The 23,255-nt window shown below is 43.6% G+C and overlaps 1 long non-coding RNA gene across 1 annotated transcript; it reads right to left on the reverse strand.

Annotated features, from left to right (window-relative positions):
• Window positions 1-2,145: 2,145 nt before the first annotated feature.
• On the reverse strand, window positions 2,146-6,333 carry LOC308584524. The gene is made up of 3 exons (XR_014006885.1): window positions 6,109-6,333; window positions 3,664-3,863; window positions 2,146-3,156 (listed from the first exon to the last, which is right to left on the reverse strand). It is a non-coding gene; the product is annotated as an uncharacterized lncRNA (long non-coding RNA).
• Window positions 6,334-23,255: the final 16,922 nt, after the last annotated feature.

The raw sequence follows: 23,255 nt of genomic DNA on the forward strand, positions 1-23,255 counted from the left end.
TGACCTGACCTGGGACCACCTGGGGGCAGGAGTAATGATATATTAGGATTAATTTGATCTGCCCTCTTGAGTCAAAATGGTGCATTGAGGAGTCTGCTATACTTGGTCAGACTCTCCATGTACAATCAGGGATATGAATTGCGCAAGGAGAAATTCACGCTAAAATACTGAAGAATTTTATTAGGATTTTAAAGAAAGACACGTCGTGTTAATTCCGAAACTGAATTTAAGATAGGAAAAAGGAGAAACCAAGAGAATGAGTGGCATCCTCAATGGGGTCACCCTCAATTTCTTCCTCATGTGATTCTTGTTTTGTGTGTGTGAGCTATTTAAGTGGGCTCATATGACTACTCAGAAGTAAGCCACAGTGAGTTTCTCTCTAGTAAATGTATATAGCATTGTAGCCTAAGCCACATGTATTAGCTGCATGGTGTTCTTACCTCATTCCATACAGATTGGTATCCTCTTGGGCATTTTCCTCCATTCTTTTAAAGGTCCTAGGAGCACAGTATAATTGCCACATAAAAGTGAGCAAACCTTTTATACATTTTCTACACTTAGAATGAAATTTTATTTCTATTGATGCAGAGGGAATTCCATGTTTTACAAAGACCAGTGTTTTAGTCATTAGGAAGCTACCCTTTTGCTATAAATCTTAGACATTCTTACTTATGGCACGATATGTCAGATATGCAACTAGTCACTTGCTATGCACTTTCATCCGAAGGGATGTTTTGAATAGAACACGGCAGCCTTTATGGTGCTGCTATACTTTCAAATATATTCTTAATAATGGTTCTGACAGAAATCAACATAAGCACCTTAACAATATGTTCTTTGTGATTTTGGAATATGCGCATATTCAATCTCTCTCCAATAAGACTTCCTCATATTATTATTATTTTTTAATCCCAAACTGTTTTTATTGAAAGCTTTGTTTTTCCTCGATCCAGTAAAAAACAATCTAATGCATAACACAGATTCCTGAAATAGGAAGGAAGGATGGAAAGAAGGAAAGACCAGTATTATACAGGTCACCTGGGAACACACAATAAACTCACTGAAGTAATCCGTACATGGTTATCTCATCGAGGGACAATAAAGAATGTGACTGCTAAGCAGAAAATGAGTGTGTGCATATATTTTTGGAGTGTTAACTTTTTAATAGCGGAGTATTTGTACTTCACAAATAGTTCCTACCAGGTCATTAAGGCAAGGTGAGACCCTTGTCCATCCTCTTTCCCACAAGAAAATGATTTCCCATTGATCTAGGTGGACTGAATATGTTCAGGGAAGAATAAAATTGAGGTGGCAAGTCCTTCCATACCCCTGCCCCAAAGGCATTCAGCTGGTCACTTGAACCAAACATAAACTCTCTATGTGCAGTTGCGGACTAAGACGCAGTGCTCCCACCAGGGGCAGAGGAAGGGGGTGTGGTGGGGGCATTCCAGCCCCGGTGTCACCACTGAGGGGGGTGACAAAATATTGGGCGGCACTCACCGCGGGGCCTGCAGTACGCCCAAGCCACGCATCTCTCCTGACCAGTGTTTTTTTCTAAAAAAATATTTAGGGAGTTCTCTCATTTTGACTCAAGAAAATCACATAATAATAATAATAATAATAATAATAATAATAATAATAATAACAACAACAACAACAACAACAACAACAACAACAACAACAACAACAACAATATATTATTTCTACCCCGCCCATCTGACTGGGCCTCCCCAGCCACTCTGGGCGGCTTCCAACAAAATATTAAAATATAGCTCAAATCAGGAAAAATAAATACAGTAAATGGTCAAAAGTACAAAGATTCACACAATGTTTAGGGGTATGCGTACCCCTGTGTCCTCCCAGAATAAAACCACTGGGCATAACAGGGTCGTTCCTGGGGAAGATGGGTTCATGGTCTACGTAGATGCCCCCTTCCCAAAGCGCTGAGGGAATCTCTATGGCCCTCCAGCCATGTGCTTTGACCTTTTGGACAGAGGCATCACCCAAGACCCCTCTAACGGGGTACCCTGATATTGCCGCTGCAAGAAGGGTGGTGAGTCACCCCTTCACCCCCTCACCAGATGTTAGATTATTTGTTCCACCTAAGGCCTAAACCACCAAAGTTGTGACTAATGCTATGGGGAAAGAGAAGGAAGCTGTCAGGACATCTGCCATCTGCCATGACAGATGGTGAGCTCCATGGGAGGATAAATGGTGGCCTGTCCACAAACAGTGGTGAATTTCAAGAGGCTCTTTGCAATTCACTCTAGCCAAGACAGGAGGAAAAGTTGTAGCCGAGTGGCAGAGCATGCAGAAGGACTGAAAAAGATTCCTGGATGCAACCCTAGAGAATGGCCACTATCTAGTACAGTGGTACCTCAGGTTAAGTACTTAATTCGTTCCGGAGGTCCGTACTTAACCTGAAACTGTTCTTAACCTGAAGCACCACTTTAGCTAATGGGGCCTCCTGCTGCTGCCGTGCCACCGGAGCACGATTTCTGTTCTCATCCTGAAGCAAAGTTCTTAACCTGAAGCACTATTTCTGGGTTAGCGGAGTCTGTAACCTGAAGTGTATGTAACCTGAAACGTATGTAACCTGAGGTACCACTGTACAGTCAATAGTAAGCTAAATGCACTGAGAGTCTGACTCAGTAGGAATAGTAGGAAGCTCCCTTCTAGGAGCCCAGGTACATCACTTTGGAAAGAACCAATGAAAAATGCTTGGCTTATAACCTTTATGTGTCCCAATGCCTTGCTCCTTTCCATCCCTTTAAGAGTTAACCACATATACACAGGAGTTCTGCTAAATGTCACAGTAGTTAGTATTTTCTAATCCTGATCCCTAAACTACTGTAGCTGCTGTAAAATATATAGTAATAATTTCCTGAGTCAGGGTAATGTATAAGGAATGTCAAACCAGACTCTGGGAATATTTGCCTTAACTTTGTTTTATTAAAGTGAAACTTTTATTAAGGCATGTGGTGAATTGAGCAATCCATATGATTCATGCAGTTATAAACCCATTGCTACACTCACTATAAATCAATGAGCCATTGTCTAAGTTTATTCCCTCAAAGATTTAAAAATTGGTGGTAGTTGGGGAGGGGGAATTCAACCTGGAAACATTATTTCGGCAGTATGAAAACATGAACACCTCTTGCTGGTGGTTTTGTTGTTGTTGTTTAGTCGTTTAGTCGTGTCCGACTCTTCGTGACCCCATGGACCAAAGCACACCAGGCACTCCTGTCTTCTACTGCCTCCCGCAGTTTGGTCAAACTCATGCTGGTAGCTTCGAGAACACTATCCAACCATCTCGTCCTCTATCGTCCCCTTCTCCTTGTGCCCTCCATCTTTCCCAACATCAGGGTCTTTTCCAGCGAGTCTTCTCTTCTTATGAGGTGGCCAAAGTATTGGAGCCGCAGCTTCACGATCTGTTCTTCCAGTGAGCACTCAGGGCTGATTTCCTTAAGAATGGATAGGTTTGATCTTATTGCAGTTCATGGGACTCTCAAGGGTCTCCTGCAGCACCATAATTCAAAAGCATCAATTCTTCAGCGATCAGCCTTCTTTATGGTCCAGCTTTCACTTCCATACATCACTACTGGGAAAACCATAGCTTTTACTATACAGACCTTTATTATGCTATACTATACGGACTTTTACTATGCTGGTGGTTACTAAAGCCCTATTTGGCGATTCTCTGCACCCAACATCCAGATTGTGGGGAAGCTTTGGAGCACACAAGTATAATACACACAACCTCTACAGGTGTTCAAGCAGGATGAAGAAATGTCAGGAGGGAATGCACACCACTGTGGCTGGAGCTATTTGTTGCTTGTAGTTCATTGCAGGAACGAGGAATACTGAAATAGTGCAGACAAATCTTTTGGGGACAACTTCTTTTTTATCACATTGAGAACTTGCCCTATACTTACACCCAGGGCGCTTTTTTTCAGTACCTCTCAGGTAGCTGCCATTGCCATGAGAACAAAGGAGGCATTCTGATTGACTATATGGAACTGGCAGAAATGACTGGCAGAATCCGAGACCAGGGAGAAGAGTCAGTGGAAGAAGATTGGAAGAAATGTAAAGACTATTTACAGAAATATTGTAAAATTAATGAATGTTAGAACGATGTTGCATAGAAACTAAGGGGTTTTTAGCTGCAATACTATAAGGGAGTATGAAAAATGGATTACTAATAGGTAAAGATTTAATGTTATAATATTTTAAGATTAAAGATTAGGACAAACAAAGAGGGGAAGGATTTGCTGAACCAACAAACTAAATTGGAATACAAAAAAGGGAGGTGTGAGGAGGTCCGGGAAACAAGCTAATGAAAAATAAGTAATGGAAAGATTGAGTTGTTTTTAATTATTTTTATTTTGTATTTTTCTTTTTTCTATTTTTCTTTTGTAATATTTTGAAAATCTTAATAAATATCTTACAAAAAAAAAAAGAGAGAACAAAGGAGGCATTCATGGTGAGTACCGGTACCTCTTTCTCTAGCACTGTTTACATCCAACCATGTAAATAAATTGATGAACTAATAGACCGTATTTTTCACTCCATAAGACACACCTTTTCCCTCCTAAAAAGTAAGGGGAAATGTCTGTGCGTCTAATGGAGTGAATGTGTGGTCGATCGCTGGCTCCCTTTCTGGCCCTGCCCCCTTGCCCAGGCCTCCATTGGGTGTTTGTTTCCCCAGCGACATGTGACTGACTGATTAGATTATCTGTCTGGAAACTGTAGAAATGGCGCCCTTTCCTTTCCTAAAGAAGCTGCAGAACTGTGAATTGAAGCCCATGAAAACAGGATTTTTCCCCTTTGCAAAGTAAGCTCAACAACTTTGAGCTGATCTTCAAAAAAAGGGGCTTTTCCCCTTTGCAAAAGAAGCTGCACAACTGTGAACTGATTCCCCCTCCCCCCATAAGGGGACTTTCTCCCTTTCCTCCTCTAAAAACTATGTGTGTCTTATGGAGTGAAAAATACGGTAAGTCATTTAGTAAAACAAGGGAAGTTGGGCAGTGGTGTGCATTTACCCTCCTACAGATAAACTGCAGCCATATTAGCACATCTCTGGGTAAAGGCTATAGCTAGGTCCCAGATTCAGTCCCTGGGATCTCCAGGTTGGGTTGAGAATGTCTCCTGCTTGAAACCCAAAAAAACCACTGCCAGTGTAGACAGTACTGAACTAGATGGACCAATAGTCTGACTCAGTAGAAGGCAGCTTCCTATGTTCTTATGAGCTCGAAGTACACGTTGGGGCAGAGCAAGATCACAGCCCTTGACTCTTTGCCTCACCTGCCTGCCCTGTTGTGTGCCTGCCCTGATCCCCAATTAGTATGTAGCATTTGGAGAAGCTGTGGCCTTTGTAGGTTGTTGCACTCCAGCACCCATCAACCCCAGCCAGCACAGCCAATGGGAATGGATGATCGATGTTGTAATTCAAGATGATCTGGAGGACCACAAGTTCCCCACCACTGATTTAAACAGAATCCAAACATGTGGGCTCTATTTGTCCATCCTTGCTCCTTAAAAGTTTGGTGTGTGTTCCATCAAGGAGGTGGGATAGAGGAGATGGCAAATTGGGTGTGAGAAGATGCATGTTCTGACTCTGCCATGGGATATTGACGTTACATCTAACATATGAACACAATGTGGGAAAATGGGTATGTTTCTATGTCCCCGTTGAACATAGGTTCTGGAGTATCTCTCTGGATCAAATGGGTCCCCCCTTTCTCTCTCTTTTCCAGATTGAAATTTACACGAGGTTGAAGGAAGCAAGGGGATACATTTCATTATGTTAAGAATTTATTTTCTCTAACAAATTTATTCCTGAAAATACTAACAAATGGTTATGGCAAACATGATCTTGATTGCAAGCAGGCCTGTTTTTCTTCAGAAAGAAGGATGATCAGCAGCATATGTTCAAGGAACAAGAAGCAAACTACACACTGATCATGCTTAACCATGATTCTCCAGAATCATGGCATTATCCACAGTGCAGTTTGACATCTGTTCTTGAGAGTAATCTCCCAAACGGGAACAAACTTGAAAAGAGGAGAAACAGATTCCCATCCACTGTCCTAATTATTCATATCCTACCATCCTAAGTGGTTGCGCTTGGTGCATGTTTTCTTAGTGTAAGATTTTCCACACTCATAGCCTCTCTGGTGTACGGTCAACAGGGAACGGCTTTGCTGCCTGTGAGTGACCTTGTGCATCTTTCAGCAAGCTCCAAAATCCAAATGCAAAAGCCAGCAGTTGGAGACTCCGTGTGGGCTTGTGACTCTCTTTGGAAGCACAGCACTGGCTCAATAAATCAGGGAACAGATTACTTTCAACACGGCGTAGAGAGATTTGTGTCTGCGTACCTGCTAGAATATGGACAATAGCCTTCATTTTTGCAGCAACCCCATAGACTGTTGGAGGCAGGAAAAGGAAGGAAGGAGAGGAAGGAGAAGAAGAAGAGGAGGAGGAGGAGTTTGGATTTGATATCCCACTTTATCACTACCCGAAGGAGTCTCAAAGTGGCTAACAATCTCCTTTCCCTCCCCTCCCCCACAACAACCCTCTGAGAGGTGAGTGGGGCTGAGAGACTTCAGAGAAGTGTGACTAGCCCAAGGCCACCCAGCAGCTGCAGGTGGAGGAGTGGGGAAGCGAACCCAGTTCACCAGATTACAAGTCGACCACTCTTAACCACTACACCACACTGGCTCCCAGGGTGAGTCAGGATGCAATGAGTCAGGATGCTCACTACGAAAGGACCACATCTAGAGAATCATTTGGGTCTAAAGTCCAAACTGAATACAAGAGGAGTTATATATTGTTGTTGTTGACACCTGTCTGTCCCAGAAGACAATGGAGTTCACCTCGGGGGGGGGGGGGAGTCAAACTGCAACATTAGCAGCACTGAAGTAACCTTCCCGGGGTGCAAGCCTGGGCAGTGTGTACGGAGGTCCTGGGCTGTCCAGATGGCAAGACCCTCCACTCTTGGCCTCACTGATGTGGTCCAAAGGAAAGCAGAGCAATACGTTTGGCACCAGCTTGGCTGCAGGAGTTGATGGAAGGAGGCATATAAGGCGCCATCCAACCATCTTAGGGACTCCACTCTGGATTTGTGTAGAGTTTACTCACACAGAAAGAAGAAGTGTGAAAAATAAAGTGATATGATAGCCATGTTCAAATATATAAAAGGATGTCACATAGAGGAGGGAGAAAGGTTGTTTTCTGCTGCTCCAGAGAAGCGGACACGGAGCAATGGATCCAAACTACAAGAAAGAAGATTCCACCTAAACATTAGGAAGAACTTCCTGACAGTAAGAGCTGTTCGACAGTGGAATTTGCTGCCGAGGAGTGTGGTGGAGTCTCCTTCTTTGGAGGTCTTTAAGCAGAGGGTTGACAACCATATGTCAGGAGTGCTCTGATGGTGTTTCCTGCTTGGCCAGGGGTTGGACTCGATGGCCCTTGTGGTCTATTCCAACTCTATGATTCTATGATTCTATGAAAGTGGTAGCCGATTTCTCTTCTGCTCACAGCCCTTAAATCTGAGGCTGCACCGTTGTCAGTTTTTATTCTGCAACTCACTCTGCAGTGTCCAGTTTGATTTACCTGAAGGGATGTACTGACTGCCACTGGTATTGTCTCTGATATGTACACTGGTGCTGTGTACGTATTCTTTACACGGCATTTGCGGCACTACTACCATTAGTTTTGGAAGCCATGTACATAGGATACCAGCCACAATCCACATCTATCCTGAAGTTAATTGTCCCACAACCAGATATTATTCCCCTTGGCAGAAAGGTACACTCCATCTGGTCTGAAATCACCACTCCTCACCTCAAATGGGGGGCGCTCTTTGCGTGGTCACACGCAGCTCCTTGATCCTACGCGATCCCCGGCAATTCAGCCTGGCTTTGCCTCCCCAAGCTGGATACCTGGAGATTCCCACCCAACCTCAGACAACTAGCCAATCCCAGTTGGGGAGGTGTCACCAGGGGAGTTGACCAGGTGGGTTTAGGACCACCCTGCACACACAATAGAGGGCGGAACTTATCTGGGAGTCCTCAGTCAGCTCCAGAGCTGAAAAGAATTCTGAAAAAGATTCTGAAAATGTTACATTTTATTTTATTTTACAATACAAATACCTTTATTGGCATTAGGAGTTAAAACATTTCAAAACACTAGGATGTTAAAAAGGGACAGGAGTGAGGCTGTCGGGGGTCACAAGGCACTCGATTGTTCTGCTTCACCCTGTCTATTCCCTAGAGGGACAATTAATTAATAACCCCTTTGGGTAAGATGGAGATTAAAAAGGAAGCCACTGAGGCAGTAATGTCCTTGTCCCTATCCTCTAGGAGGAACCTCATTTGGCTTTCTCTCAGAGCTGTGGGTCATAGGTCCAATATCTTGCTGAGCATCTGTTTGCGGAGTCTGCTGTGCAAAGGGCAGTCCAAAAAAATATGGCCCAGTGAATCTGGTACTCCCTGATTACAGGTATACAGGCGGGCTTGAGAAAGAATTTGGCTAATGTTATACTGGATATTGGGACGCAGGTAGCGCTGTGGGTTAAACAACAGAGCCTAGGGCTTGCCGATCAGAAGGTCAGCGGTTCAATTCCCCACAACGGGATGAGCTCCCGTTGCTCGGTCCCTGCTCCTGCCAACCTAGCAGTTCGAAAGCACGTCAAAGTGCAAGTAGATAAAAAGGTACCACTCTGGCGGGAAGGTAAACGGTGTTTCTGTGTGCTGCTCTGGTTCGCCAGAAGCGGCTTAGTCATGCTGGCCACATGACCCGGAAGCTGTACGCCAGCTCCCTTGGCCAATAAAGTGAGATGAGCGCCGCACAGTGGCGTAGCGTGGGGGGTGCAGGGGGGGCCGGTCGCACCGGGCGCAACATCTGGGGGTTAGGGTTAGGGGGCGCAAATCCACGGGTTAGGGGGTGCAAATCCACGGGTTAGGGGGCGCAAATCCACAGGCTAGGGGGCACAAATTACTTGCCTTGCCCCGGGTGCTGACAACCCACGCTACGCCACTGGCGCCGCAACCCCAGAGTCAGCCATGACTGGACCTAATGGTCAGGGGTCCCTTTACCTTTTACCTTTACCTATACTGGATATTAATATAAAACATATAGGAGTACTGGCTGGGTCAACAGCAGCTACAGTTCCCCTTTCCCTTCTGACTGCATGGGTAATTATGAATCCGGATGTGCTTTCTTAACTTTTATGTTTATTTTTAAAACACATCTCTCGCCCCCCCTCCAGCCAACGAATTCTGTTTCAAGTAAGCACTTCACCAGCCTCACTGCCAAAAATAGGTAATTCCTCTTATTTAAGTATTAGAAACAGACCAGCTGAGCCCATTGCTAGGTGTTGGCAAAGTGACTCGGGAATGTCTGTTTGGAGCATACAGGCATTGCATTGCATAACTTAAATAATTTTTCAGCTTTACCCCATTAAACAGGAGTTCTAGCAATATTTTTACAGCAGCCGATGTGAAAAGGCATGTGAAATCAAAAGAAAACACACCTTGTGTTTAAGCAGAATGGGAAAAGCGCGAAGGTGAACACATTTTCCCAAGAGCTGCAGCTTCTTGCATGTTTTGTGTTGGAAGGAGGGTTACTCACAAAGGCTTAGAAGGGCTGGGTCTTTCCAAAATGTTACCTGCACGTGTTGCTACAAACCATTCTGGTTCCGTATGAAATAAAAGTGATGCTATGACTTGATTACAATCCAAAATCCTTCTTGCTGGCATGATGACATCAGGCCTAGATAACGACGTAGTTTTAATAAATCCATTGCATTCAACACTTTTCTGCTTTCCCCAGGGTCACTGAAGTATGCATGCAAGCGTGTGTGTATGTTATTGGGCTGCTTTTGTATGAATTATATATTTTGTGATTTTATCTTGTGACCCACCCTGAGACCTGTGGGTATAGGGCAGTATACATATTTAATAATAAACTAATTAATTAAAATTTCTAATTGCATTTCGATCCCAGCTTCCCTCCAAGGAGCCCAAGGTAGCACACATGGTTCTCTTCCTCCCCATTTTATCCTCACAACAGCCCTGTGAGGTAAGTTTAGGCTGAGAGACAGTGATTGGACCAAGGTCACCCAGTGAGTTTCATGGCTGAGCAGGGATTTGAACCCTGGTCTCCCAGGTCCCAATTGAACACTAACTACCATACCACACTGGCATCCTGGTGCATTTCAGCTCCTTTGGACTCCAACTCCCATCAGCCCCAGCCAGCATGGCTAATAGCAGTGGCGTAGCGTGGGTTGTCAGCACCCGGGGCAAGGCAAGTAATTTGTGCCCCCTAACCCGTGGATTTGCGCCCCTAACCCGTGGATTTGCACCCCCTAACCCTAACCCCCAGATGTTGCGCCCGGTGCGCCCGGCCCCCCCTGCACCCCCCACGCTACGCCACTGGCTAATAGTCAGGGACAGTGGAATTTGTAGTCCTCTGGGGGCACCATATTGGAGAAGGCTGGTGTGCTGGTCCCGGGGGCTAACTGAGTGGCAAGGTCTGAGTCCAGTCTGAGGTCGAAGGTGCAGTATGGAGGCAGTCCGTAAAAGTTAAAGCTGGATGCAGGGCAGGTAGTCGGGTGAGGACAGGAGCTCCGGCAGGACAGGGTTCAGGCAGGAACTGACAACCAATGAAGTTGCTCCCGCAGCTTGGGACTGGGGCTGGCCGGCTTTTATCTGCCCCAAGGCACAGGGCGGCCCCGATCCTCAGGTGACTCGCCCCTCCTGGCCTGGAGGCGAGCACTCCTCCTGCGGGAACTTAGTTCCCTCCGCCTCTCTGCCTTGAGCCTCTGTAGCTCCGGAGTGGCTGGAGGGTTACCGGACCCGGAGGCAACCTCAGCTTCCTCTGATGGGGCTGAGAGTGGAGCACCTGCAGGCAATGGGTCCTCCACCCCCTCAGGAGCCAGAGCAGACTCAGCTGGTGCCTGCACCTGAGGATCCAGCACAGGTGAGGACCCTTCAGGCTCATGCCCCAGTGCCAGTTCAGCTGGTTCTGGAGGCGGGGAATCCCGTGCAGGCTGGGATTCCTCATTCTCAGCCTCTGAGTCTGAATCCCAGACCATCACAGGGAGGAGGATACAGAGAAGCTGTTGCTTTCCTGGTTTGCGCAGCCACACAAAGCCCAGCCGTTGCACGCGTGACAGCACCGTGTCCAGGTGTCATGTATGATGGTGACATCACGTGCAATTCTCAGATGAACATTGAGGAGGCACAGCCCCCCGTAACAGATAATGGGAGGGGATCAAATGGGTTCAGCCCCTAGGAGTCAGCGCCCCTATTCCCAGCCCTGCTTCTTGTGATAGGGTCTGGCTAGAGCTGATGGCAGTTGCGGTCCAAAAGAGCTAGAGGGCACCCGGTTGGCAAAAGCAGACTCTTTCAGTAGGACAATGACAGCTGCCCCCATTCTTGTACAAGGCCCTGTTGCTGCAACTTGGCTTGTTGCTACAAGCTCCATGTTCTTGGCAGACAAAACGGCTAGAAACCTGAGGAATGCGTAACTTCTAACTTCAACACAGTGACCTTGTTCCTAAGCATTAGCAGAGGTTAACTTTATCCGCTGTCCAAACTTAATATTATCCTTTGTTTAATATGCTGATAGGAGAGGGAGGTGGGAGGTGGGAAATGGACTCTTGCCGGTATGACTGTATTGCTTTCTTTGGTCGAGGCCAAGTTCAGTGCTGATATAAGCAGGTACAACACAACTGAAATGAATGGAATAACAAACCACCCATTGTAACAGCAGCCTACCAAGGTAATGGCTGAAAAGGACTAAATTTGGGGGAAAGTTTCAACAATTTTGGTGGTTTCCTAGAAGTTTTCTAACACACACATGCACACAGTGTATTTTGATTTGTCTGATGGTTCATAGCTGTTCGACTTTTAGCATACTGATAAAATTCATGATACCTTTCTAGAAATTCCAGAAGTATTACTCATGGTGCTGGCTATTTATACAACAGCAACTGCACACAGCATAAACACAACATTAAAATTTTGAGCAGGAAAAGAATATACCGTATTTTTCGCTCTATAAGACACAACAGACCACAAGACGCATCTAGTTTTTGGAGGAGGAAAACAAGAAAAAAAATATTCTGAATCTCAGAAGCCAGAACAGCAAGAGGGATCGCTGCGCAGTGAAAGCAGCAATCCCTCTTGCTGTTCTGACTTCTGGGATAGCTGCGCAGCCTGCATTTGCTCCATAAGACGCACACACATTTCCCCTTACTTTTTAGGAAGGGAAAAAGTGAGTCTTATAGAGCAAAAAATACGGTAGTAAGGAGAGAGATGGGAGCAAGGTAGCAAAGGAAGAATGAAACTCCACATTTTCCTTGTTCAAAAGGAGATGAACAAGCAGTATAAGGAAAGGTTATCAAAGTTATTTTAAAGGGTCCCCAAAACAGCCACTCCAAATCCCGATGGACTAAATAGAAATGCTATTTAGCTAAGACTGTATCAGGGTACAGGAACATACAAAGTAACACAAGGTGTTATGGGATTTTATGGCACCAGAAACAAAGTTTCTGGCAGCTATAGGTCACACATGGAGAGTAGAATTTTCTTGAGCGTTCTACCTACTGAGGAAAGTTGTCAGTGGCAGAAGCAACGACAGTCCAATTTTGGGGGGTGAAGGTCGACTTTGGAGAGAGAGAAAACAGTTTTTAAAAGAACAATTCTAATGACTATGCAGATGCTGACCTCCCAAGGAGGCACAGAGCCCAAGAGGATGAAAGGGATTTGGTTTGCAAAGCACTGGACTGCAAAACAGGAAGCTGGAGGAAGTGTACATGGAGGAAGTGACGAAACCTGAGGAAAAGGACAGAGGAGATGGGGAGAAAGGGGGCTGCAGAACAATGGATATTGAAAATATGCGCTCACCATGTAGTCATCACTTGTTGATCTACTGGAAAAATTCTAAGGGTTTGGTTATACCCTTAGAATACCAAATAGCAAATCAATGAGGATAACCTTGGGCATTGCGTCTGAAATAGGCATACTGATTAAAACCTCACAAAACGTAGTATTAAATGTAGTTAAGTCAGACCTGTCCTGAAACCACAATTTAAGATCAGAATAACCAAGTTAAGAAGATTAGGAAAAGCAGAAACAGGAAGAGGAGAGCTGAAGGGACATCTACAAAGCAAAGCAAAATAATAAATAATAAATGGGGAAGCGGTGATGAAGGAGTTTATAATTTAGTCTTTTACAAGCTTTATTATGGTACTGGGTCTCCAAAAGACATCTGTGTAACATTTTCATCAGCCTGGCAATGAGAGAGCCAACAACAGCATTTGTCCATGGGAACCAAGCTAAATATTTAAAGGTGAACTCAAATACTAAAATGAGCATTGAGCTAATCCCTAAAATATGTATGGAATGGGCACAAGCTAACCTGGGATTGTAGGAGGCCATTCATCACAAAACTGCCTCATTCTTGGGATGTATGTACAATCTGATACATGCCTACCTGCTCAGATGAAAGCCTCATTGACTTTAACAAGACTTACTCCCAGGTAAGTATGGATGTGGCTGCAGCCTCAAATGGATTAAACAGTATAGGGACATAACATTTAGGAAGAATCCTAAGGGAAGGGAAGGAAAAAGGGGGATATTATATTTAGCTGGTAAAGTCTTTGGAGCATGGAGCCTTTTAAAAATTCTTTTCTGAAGGAGGAGGAGGAGGAGGAGGAGGAGGAGGAGAAGAAGAAAAAGAAGAAGAAGGGGAGGGGAGGGGAGGAGGAGGAGGAGGAGGAGAATTGTGGTGGATAGATGGCCAGTCTTCTTGCAGGAGATTGTAATTGCCACGTTCAGCTTCCTGTTTCTTGAGTACACTTCATTTTTCCATTGTGATAAAACATGATGTGAGGGATGATAGAAAAAATAGGTCAATATCCAGAGCTGAGTCAAGGCAGGGCGATTAAAGCTTGGCAACAATCAAACCTTGATGATAATTCCCAAACTTCCTCTTATCAGAGTAAATACTAGGCACATCCACAAAGTGAGGAACACTGAAATACCTCATGGTGTTCTTTGATCCCTTGGTATTAGAAAGTGACAATCAGTTTAAACGTTTGGGATTTCTGCCAGGCTGCTATGGTAAACGAGCCTATTACCCTTGGTTTAAAAAAGTGGGGAGATTATACTGAACAAATGTTTATCTGTGCATTTCCATGTCAATAGACAAATAATCATATTGTAAAGAAAGGGCTGCAATGCTATTAGAGGCAACAAAAATGGCTTGAAAATGTGAATTTATGTATTCAGTTAAAGTAGGTTTCTGGAAATAGATTCTAGGATTTATGGGCACTTTTGTAAATTTAGAATATTCTTGTGCTCATAAAGTTCTATATAATCCTACCCCCCCCCCTTTAAAAAATTGTATGCCAACAGCAGCTTCTAGATCAATTGCCACATAGCAATCACACAATCCAGTTTACAGTATTACACATACTTCCTCTCTGCTGAAGAATGGAAATATGCATCCCCGTTCCTACAATTCTAAGAGGAGCTCACAATGCAATTTGTGTTTGGCAGACAGCGAGATCCACTTTAGATCAAAATTCTACTCACCACTACCCAAAAAGCTGCTCCATATATGTTTGTTTGTGTGTGTGTTTTGTCGACACCAGCAAAGATCTGGAAGTTAGGTTTATATTACATAAGCACCAGAAAACACAAATAGCTGTTGAGGCGTACCCTCTAGCAAGGAGTGCCATTGCAACCATAGCCCAAGTGAGTTGCAGTTTAGCAGCATCACAATGTAGACTGGTGTGCTTACAGAGGGTCTCATTGTGGCAGCTGATATCTGCACGGGGACATGAGTAAAGTAGCATTGCTCTGTCCATTTAAATGGTTCTCAGTTTTAATCACAATATAGCCTTTCCTCCCTCTGACATTAGAGTTGGGAAAAGGAAGGTAAAGTTGCAAATGAAACTGTACAAGCAAAAAATGTGCTTATTTTGCACATTTGAGAGTTGTTGTTTTTTTACAGTCAAGTGGTGTATAACTTTTATTAAAGAAATAAATAAACTAGGAGATGTTTCCTGCCCAGTGGTGGGTGGGTGGGTGGGAGGGAATGCTGGGCTCTTTTGAAATTCCTATTTTTCAAGCACCTTTTTGAACCATTGGAGAATTCCAGACCTCTCCTGAAAAACATATGGCAAAATGGCCTCTCCAAGTTTGGTATCTGTGGATTTTTTGGATTCAACTGTGGATCCATTTCTAAGGTTTTCTAAAGATTATTATAATACTATTGAAGGAAAGCCATGTTTTTGATCCCAGCTACTTCCAGTCCTCCTCTCTTAAGCTCACTGCTTCCTTCATCCACCATTATGAACAAACAACAGAGTTTCTTTCAACACTGAGCTGAATTTTCCCAGAAAAGAGCTTTTTTTTTTGTTAGAAACCAAGAAAACGTCACCTCAACACCCCAAATATTTGGCAAAATTCTGCCATTACTTGTGGCAAGTGCTCATGTCCTACTTTTTCTTAATGCTGTAATATCTGAAGCTAGCATTACAGAACGGTACGATCTCATCAAACCAAGATTTTGAAGAGCATGTCCAGTCCATCAGGCAAGAGTGACATCATGAGGCACAATGTACAGCCTCAGTTCATCATCAGTGCCATTTCATCTCTTGCACAAGTATTCAGATTTGCCAAATGAATGAGAATATGTGAGCATACATAACATGTAAATTAAATAATAATAAAAAGAACGAATCTAATTTTTTTTAAAAAAAGCATTGTTGTCCTCATCTCAAACAATTGAACGGAAGTAATGTTTGTGTGTGGAAGCCATTGTAAAGAGGAACAACTTTATAAGATGCTAGACAAGGTAGAAACACCAGTTTTCAACTTTGGGGCGTCCCTCAATAAGGCTTGTAAAAGTGAGGGAAGTTTGCTGCGGCTGGAATGATTCAACCAGAGTCTGGTAAAGTATATTGTTTCTGCCACAGAAAGTTAAGAATAGAGCTGCCAGCCATGGAGGAATATATACACTGGCATAATCAAGAGTGCTGACCCGACAGTCGAAAGGGCGCCAAATATCATACCCTAAGACCACAGCTTTGCCAATCTAGTTAAAAGTCTTCAGCTTTCTGGCACAAGTCTCATTCAGAAGCAATTGGTGATGTGTGCCTACTGTTCTCAGACACTACTTCAGCAAGGAAATGAAACTTTGGCTGGAAAACTGTTGGCTGGAAGGAGAGGATGAAGAAAGACCATCTGGAGAAATGTCAATCGGATGCTAAAAACCTCACAATGAACAACAACAACCTGATGCCATGAAGATGTATTCTTCAGCAGAAACCTTCTTAATAGTCTTCAGAGGGGATATCCTATTAGTTATAGAATGATCTTCAAAGGGTAACTATTTTCACACGAGGCCATTAACAAAAGGATATGTTTTCTCTCCCTGGTATGCTTTCAGATTTCTCAATTACTGCCTATACAAATAAGATTAGATCGAGATGTATTGTGGTGGTGTTTGCTTGACATAAGGATTTCAAGAATTTCATACCAAATCATTCTCACGGATTCTCATCTTATTTGAGGCCCTACACCTACGGTAAGGGGTTAACCATTTTTTAGCCCAAATGCCATATTAACAATATCCAAACTTCTAGAAACTGTGTGCCACTGGTGAGAGTGTCTCTTCCCCCCAAACGCACATAGTGAAACATACAGAGCTGCCCCATCCCCAGCTAATCTGTGCAGTTCAGATGAGGTAGATATTTATCGTCTCCTCACTCTTCCTCAAATGACTTGGAAAGCTGTTGAGATCACATATTTATAGCAACTAAACTATAAGGAAATCAGCCCTGAGTGCTCACTGGAAGGACAGATCGTGAAGCTGAGGCTCCAGTACTTTGGCCACCTCATGAGAAGAGAAGACTCCCTGGAAAAGACCCTGATGTTGAGAAAGATGGAGGGCACAAGGAGAAGGGGACGACAGAGGACGAGATGGTTGGATAGTGTTCTCGAAGCAACCAGCATGAGTTTGACCAAACTGCGGAAGGCAGTGGAAGACAGAAGTGCCTGGCGTGCTCTGGTCCATGGGGTCACGAAGAGTCGGACATGACTAAATGACTAAACAACAACAAACTATAAGTATAGCATACCAATTTAACTCTATGTCAAGGCATTCTCTTCAGTGCAGGCTTCACAATGCTCATCCTATTCAACACAAGCTTCTCCGCCTAGGAGGTAACAAGATTTGGATTCTCACGAAGCCAAAATGACCCTGGGCACACAGTCAGTACAAACCAGGTGGGCCAACTCCTAGGGGCAGAGTTGTGTTTTTGGACCCCTCAATTGCTGTCAGGGAGCTGAACCCCCTCAACGTTGAGGGGATGGAGGAAGCCAAGCAATGAGCTTCTCTTGAGCGTGAAAGAGGAAGCCACACTGTGCTGGGTTCTGTGATCAGCCCCTTCCCGATGATGCGATAATGCATGTGTCACATGTGTCACATGCATGGCATCACACATGAGCATGACATCACATGTGCGACACACAATGGGCCTCCCCAATCTTGGGCACAAGACAACACCTCTGGTATAAACCATGATAATGTTAGTGCCAGGCATCAGAGGATCTAACCCTCGTGGTAGGTTGCCAGGAATGGATAAGACAAGGACCAACTGCATTTTATTCAATATTCACAGAGAGAGCAAGGCTTGGAAATGCAGCCTTATGGAATAATGGCATTACTCCTAGATTTACTAGATCTTCAACCCCCTTCTCTCTCACTTCCTCATTTGTCAACAGCACCACCACCCTTATGGTTGCCACTTAGGGCCATCTGTCTCTGAGCTCTTTGCTCTCCTACTTTTAAGGCTTGCCAGGTTCTGGGAGATGGTGGCTCTGGAATGTTTTCTAGTGACAACGTGTCAGCCAGATGCTGCTCCAGCTCTGCTTGCTCCTCCTCTCCCATTATTACCCAATCCCCCCCCCCAATCTTCCTCTGAGCTATGACCTCCAGCAAACCCCTGTTGCAATTCAGAACTGTCTTCTGAATGGTCTCCACCATTCCTCATCTGCCCAGTCCCTGACAGAGTGCATGGCAAATCAAACAAACCTGGTTGCTTTTATGATCTAAACAATACTTAGTGCATGATCAAAATTTTCATTGTTGTCAACACACTGGACACAGGGCACGGCAGAACAGTCAGATGAAAAAGTTCCATCCATACAGCCTCATTAATGTGCTATACCTAGGGCCAATCTGGGATCCATGTGCACCAGCTTTTAATGAAGTGAAATGAGTCAGAGAGATATGTAGAGTGAATATGCCTGTTACACACACACACACACACACACACACACACACACACATATAAAGGTAAAGGGACTCCTGACAGTTAAGTCCAGTTGCGAACGACTCTGGGGTTGCAGTGCTCATCTTGCTTTACTGGCCGAGGGAGCCAGCGTTTGTACTCTTTGCAGACAGTTTTTTCTGGGTCATGTGGCCAGCATGACTAAGCCACTTCTGGCGAAACCAGAGCAGTGCACAGAAATGCTGTTTACCTTCCCACTGGAGCAGTACCTATTTATCTACTTGCACTTTTACCTGCTTTCAAACTGCTAGGTTGGCAGGAGCAGGGACCGAACAACGGGAGCTCACCCTGTTGCAGGGATTCGAACCACCGACCTTTTGATTGGCAAGCCCAAGGCTCAGTGGTTTAGACCACAGTGCCACCTGCGTCCCATATATATATATATATATATATATATATATATATATATATATACACGCAAAAAAGTAAACGGCCTCGGTCCAGTATATCTGAAGGAGCGTCTCCACCCCCATCGTTCTGCCCGGACACTGAGGTCCAGCTCCGAGGGCCTTCTGGTGGTTCCCTCACTGCGAGAGGCCAAGTTACAGGGAACCAGGCAGAGGGCCTTCTCGGTAGTGGCGCCCGCCCTGTGGAACGCCCTCCCATCAGATGTCAAAGCGATAAACAACTACCTGACATTCAGAAGACATCTGAAGGCAGCCCTGTTCAGGGAAGTTTTTAATATGTGACATTTTAGTGTATTTTTCATCTTTGTTGGAAGCCGCCCAGAGTGGCTGGGGAAACCCAGCCAGATGGGCGGGGTACAAATAATAAATTATTATTATTATTATTATTATTATTATTATTATTATTATTATTAAAGTCTTCTTGGGAACACATTGAAGTACAAATATTTTCTTGTCAAGCTACCCCTATCTTACTCTCTTGCCACTAAACTATAACTGTAGTCTACATTACTTAAATGCTGCTCATAATGTTACAGTTACAATTGGAAGCAGCTTATCCCGAGCTTCGATGATTATTGTGCAATCATTTATTGCATGTTCCTTTAGATGTCTATTTTCTTTTGAGCCATCTTTAGTGCCTAAGGTAACAGGAAAGAGAGAAGATATACCACCCCTTCCCAGGCTAGGTTCCTGGGGTTCTAAGCAGGGGGTGAGCTTAAGAGAAATTGTCTTGTATTTCTGGATTCCTGAAATACGAGTCTAATTGAGCATTGGAAGAAATCCATTAAAGCTGTCTGTAAAAATAATTTTCCCCTGAATGATTATCCATATAGTATTATTGCTTATACAGTTGTAAAAAACATTTAGCACTTTATAATCCAATCTTTGCTCCTATGCAGGCCTGGGAACGCGCTCTACTTACACAATTTTGAAATGCCTAGAAGGGTAACAACTTTTACAAAGTGTTCCTTGTGGAAATCACTTGGAAGCTTTCCAGGATGGCATTCCAGATGTTATAGTTTTAGCAGCCACAAGCATCCACTGCATTGTATTTCCAGATCCAATATACAAAATCTGTTGATTATTTATGTGGAGGTAGGCCTTTCACCTTAAACTGAGAACAACGTTAGTGAATCATTCCATAACTCTGCTTTAAACATGTAGGCTGGGAATATCAACCAGAGCAGCAAGAGACCCTGAACATGGGTCTCTGTTTCAGCTGATACAGATGTTGTTTCTCAAGTGGGTGATGGAAGGACACTAGAAATTGAGAAAGATCAAGATACCCAAGAGGTATTTCAGGAGTCATCTGAACAATCTGCACAAATTCAAATCTATGGGATGTGAAAAGGGCCATATATAGATTTGGGCCTGGAAAATTTTGACCTGTTATATTGTTCAATAAGGTGTGCAACAGTATCCCAAACAATAGCTTGGAGATTCAGGTAGGTAGCCATGTTGGTCTGATGCAGTCGAAATATATATATATATTAAAAAAAAATGGCCTGTAGCACCTTAGAGACCAACTAAGTTTGTTCTTGGTATAAGCTTTCATGTGCATGCACACTTCTTCAGATACACTGAAACAGAAGTCATTCCTGTCTCATTACATATGCTAACCCTCTGCATACTATCCCTTGCTTTTTCCTGTAGGACTAATTGAAGTCGTTAACAGTCGTCAACAGGTTTACCATAACCATTGAGTCAATCACCCAACTCCAACTACTCTCCTGAGAAAAACCCCACCCCACCCTCCCACTATATATAAGGGTCCAGTGACTTCTGTTTCAGTGTATCTGAAGAAGTGTGCATGCACACGGAACCTTATACCCAGAAAAAACTTAGTTGATCTCTAAGGTGCTACTAGACATTTTTTTAAATTATATATATATATTTCAATAGCTTGGAGGGTAGGGCATTAGAAGACATTTAAAATAGATACATGTGTAGGTACCTTTTCTGGTCCTGATGACCCATGTCAGGTGATTTCCCCCCTCTGTGGTATGAGACCATTGTGGGTGACATGAAATACAGCCTTATTTCCTAGACTGGGGAAGCAAAAGTACTACTCTTCTCTTGTTTTGACCTTGGCTTCAGCTACATAGGAAAGGCTTTATTTTCAGTCCATGTTAATTTCCCACAAGTCTATCAATATGCACTTGGGGGCAAAATCTCCATGAAGATTTGTATATTCTTGCATGTTTGATCACAAAATTGCAAAAAAATATCCATGCATGCACTTCTAAGCATATTTTATCCTAAGCATTTTTTGAGCTGAGAACTGCCTTGCAAATTTTAGAGAAACGTGAAATCCGAAGTGTAAGTATTTCTGATCAGCATGTTAAATTTGGTAAGTGCGTATCATGTCAGTTTACAATGGAATTCACACAAATTTAATTCCCCACACATTCCTGGCTTCAACAACATACCCTTTTTGACTGAATAATATATCGCTTATTCCTTGTGCTTTTATACCAAATGGATTTCCTGGGTTCAATTCTGAGTACCATTGTTGAAGGTGCACATTGACATGAATTCGAAATAGTTCAATGCAAAAAAAGAAAACAGTAAAATGAACCTTAAAGGCAAATACTGTCAAGCCAGCCTGAAGTAACTCAGTACACCTAACTAACAAAAACAGTATTAAAACATTGTGATCCTTCATAATGTGTACCTAAGGGTAGATGCTACTGAACTCAGTGGAACTGAGCAAAGATACATATGATGAAGTTAGATAGGGGGGGGGGTAAAGCAAGAAACTCAGACAAGGGGGAAGACTGATAATAGTATGACTGGAGAGCTAAATATATGTTGGGCCTTGTTTATTCTGCATTAGATCTCTTTACATAGATTCCCAAAATGCCCCCACAGTAGGAAAATTGGGTATCTGAACTTTTCTCTCTCACACAAAAAGTCCTGGGTCAATTTATTTGCCCGTTATCATGTTTAAGTCTTGCAGAGGTATTTAGGAAGGGATCGGAGGAAGGGCTCGTGCTACTAACACAAACGAAAGAGTTTAACAAAAACTATTTCAAAACACAACCGCACTGTGCTACGACAGCGCTGAAAGTTCAGGGAGAGAGGGAAAACCGTGTTTCGGCTTTGCCACTGGCAAACATTCTGTCAAGCTATCCCTTCCTCTCTGCCCAACCAAAACCATACTTAAAAAACGAAAAGGAAACATGTTTCCAAGCTACACTGGCCGGGTTTACACTGGCTGTTGTAGCTTCACTGGGTCACAAGGAGGGGGGAAGAGAAGCTCGCTCACATTTAATTTGCCCATCCTGAAGTATTTTCTCCGAGTGATGCCAAATACCATAAAGCTCTCTGTCAGTGATTTGAAATTATTGTATGAGCTGCATATCGGGTACACTATTGTTAATGAAATGCACACAAGATGATAAACAACTTCCTTTTCCTGCTGAAGCCCAGCTGCAAGCAGGCCCTCTATCCTTGATGCAGTAAATCAAGCCTTTGTACTCCAGGAGGATTCAATCAGCTGCAGGTGTGGGCCCGCCAAAGCCCGCCTGGGATTAGGTAGCAGCATTTGATATGAGATCCCAAACAGCACCAGCAATCTACACGCCACATGCGGCCAGTCTTTGGAGAAAGCAAAGGAAAAACGCTGATGAAATGTGGCACAGGACCATGGAATGCAATTTCAAACTTCCACATCTGCAGGAAAGGGAGAAAAAGGAAAGATCCTAATTTTACAGCGATGATGTCACGGGGAGCACATGACAGTGGAAGCGATGGCCCGAAGCATGAAAATTAACCACTTAGTTTATGTATGCCACAACTGCAGCAAGGATTTAATATGCGCAGAAGTGGAAGGAAACAGAATGGACCAGAAGAATGGACCAACAGAGCTAATGGACTATTCCGAAATGGCAAAACTAGACTAAGTGCCTCTAACGACAAGGTGTTTGTAATAGAACGGAAACCCCTTTCCGGATTACTTAAGTAAATACTTTAATTCTTTTTCAACACGAGATGGGTTTATATCTTGAGCAACCGGAGGACAAGAGTATGTTATTTTCAGGTTTTACACTACGTGCAATGTTAGAAATCAGTGGGCAGTTCAGAGAGTGGAGACAGAACGTCTTATTGAGTGATATGGGAAGTCACAGAAAAAATAAGAACAGTAACGTGCGATGTTGTTGAAGATGCATTATGTGAAAACCTAAGAATTATTTAAAAGAGAAAGAAATTAAACCACTTAGGATGCTGTTCCATAACACAAGCATTGGAGGGAACACCATATTGACCCCAATGCATTCCAGGGTGGAAAGGATCCCATACATTATCTAAAGAAATCCATTCAAATCTGATTTCACAGTCTATACTTCTTTTCTTATTTTCGCTTACAGAGAAAGAATTTGGGATTCTTCCTCCCAACACTTGTAGAAGGAGGGACAAAATCACTCATCTTAGTGTATAGTTTAATGAGCCATTCGTAATCTGTTTTTGTTTTT

This window comes from Podarcis bocagei (assembly GCF_964188305.1).
Source record: "Podarcis bocagei genome assembly, chromosome: 3".
In the NCBI taxonomy this organism is placed as follows: Eukaryota; Metazoa; Chordata; class Lepidosauria; order Squamata; family Lacertidae; genus Podarcis; species Podarcis bocagei.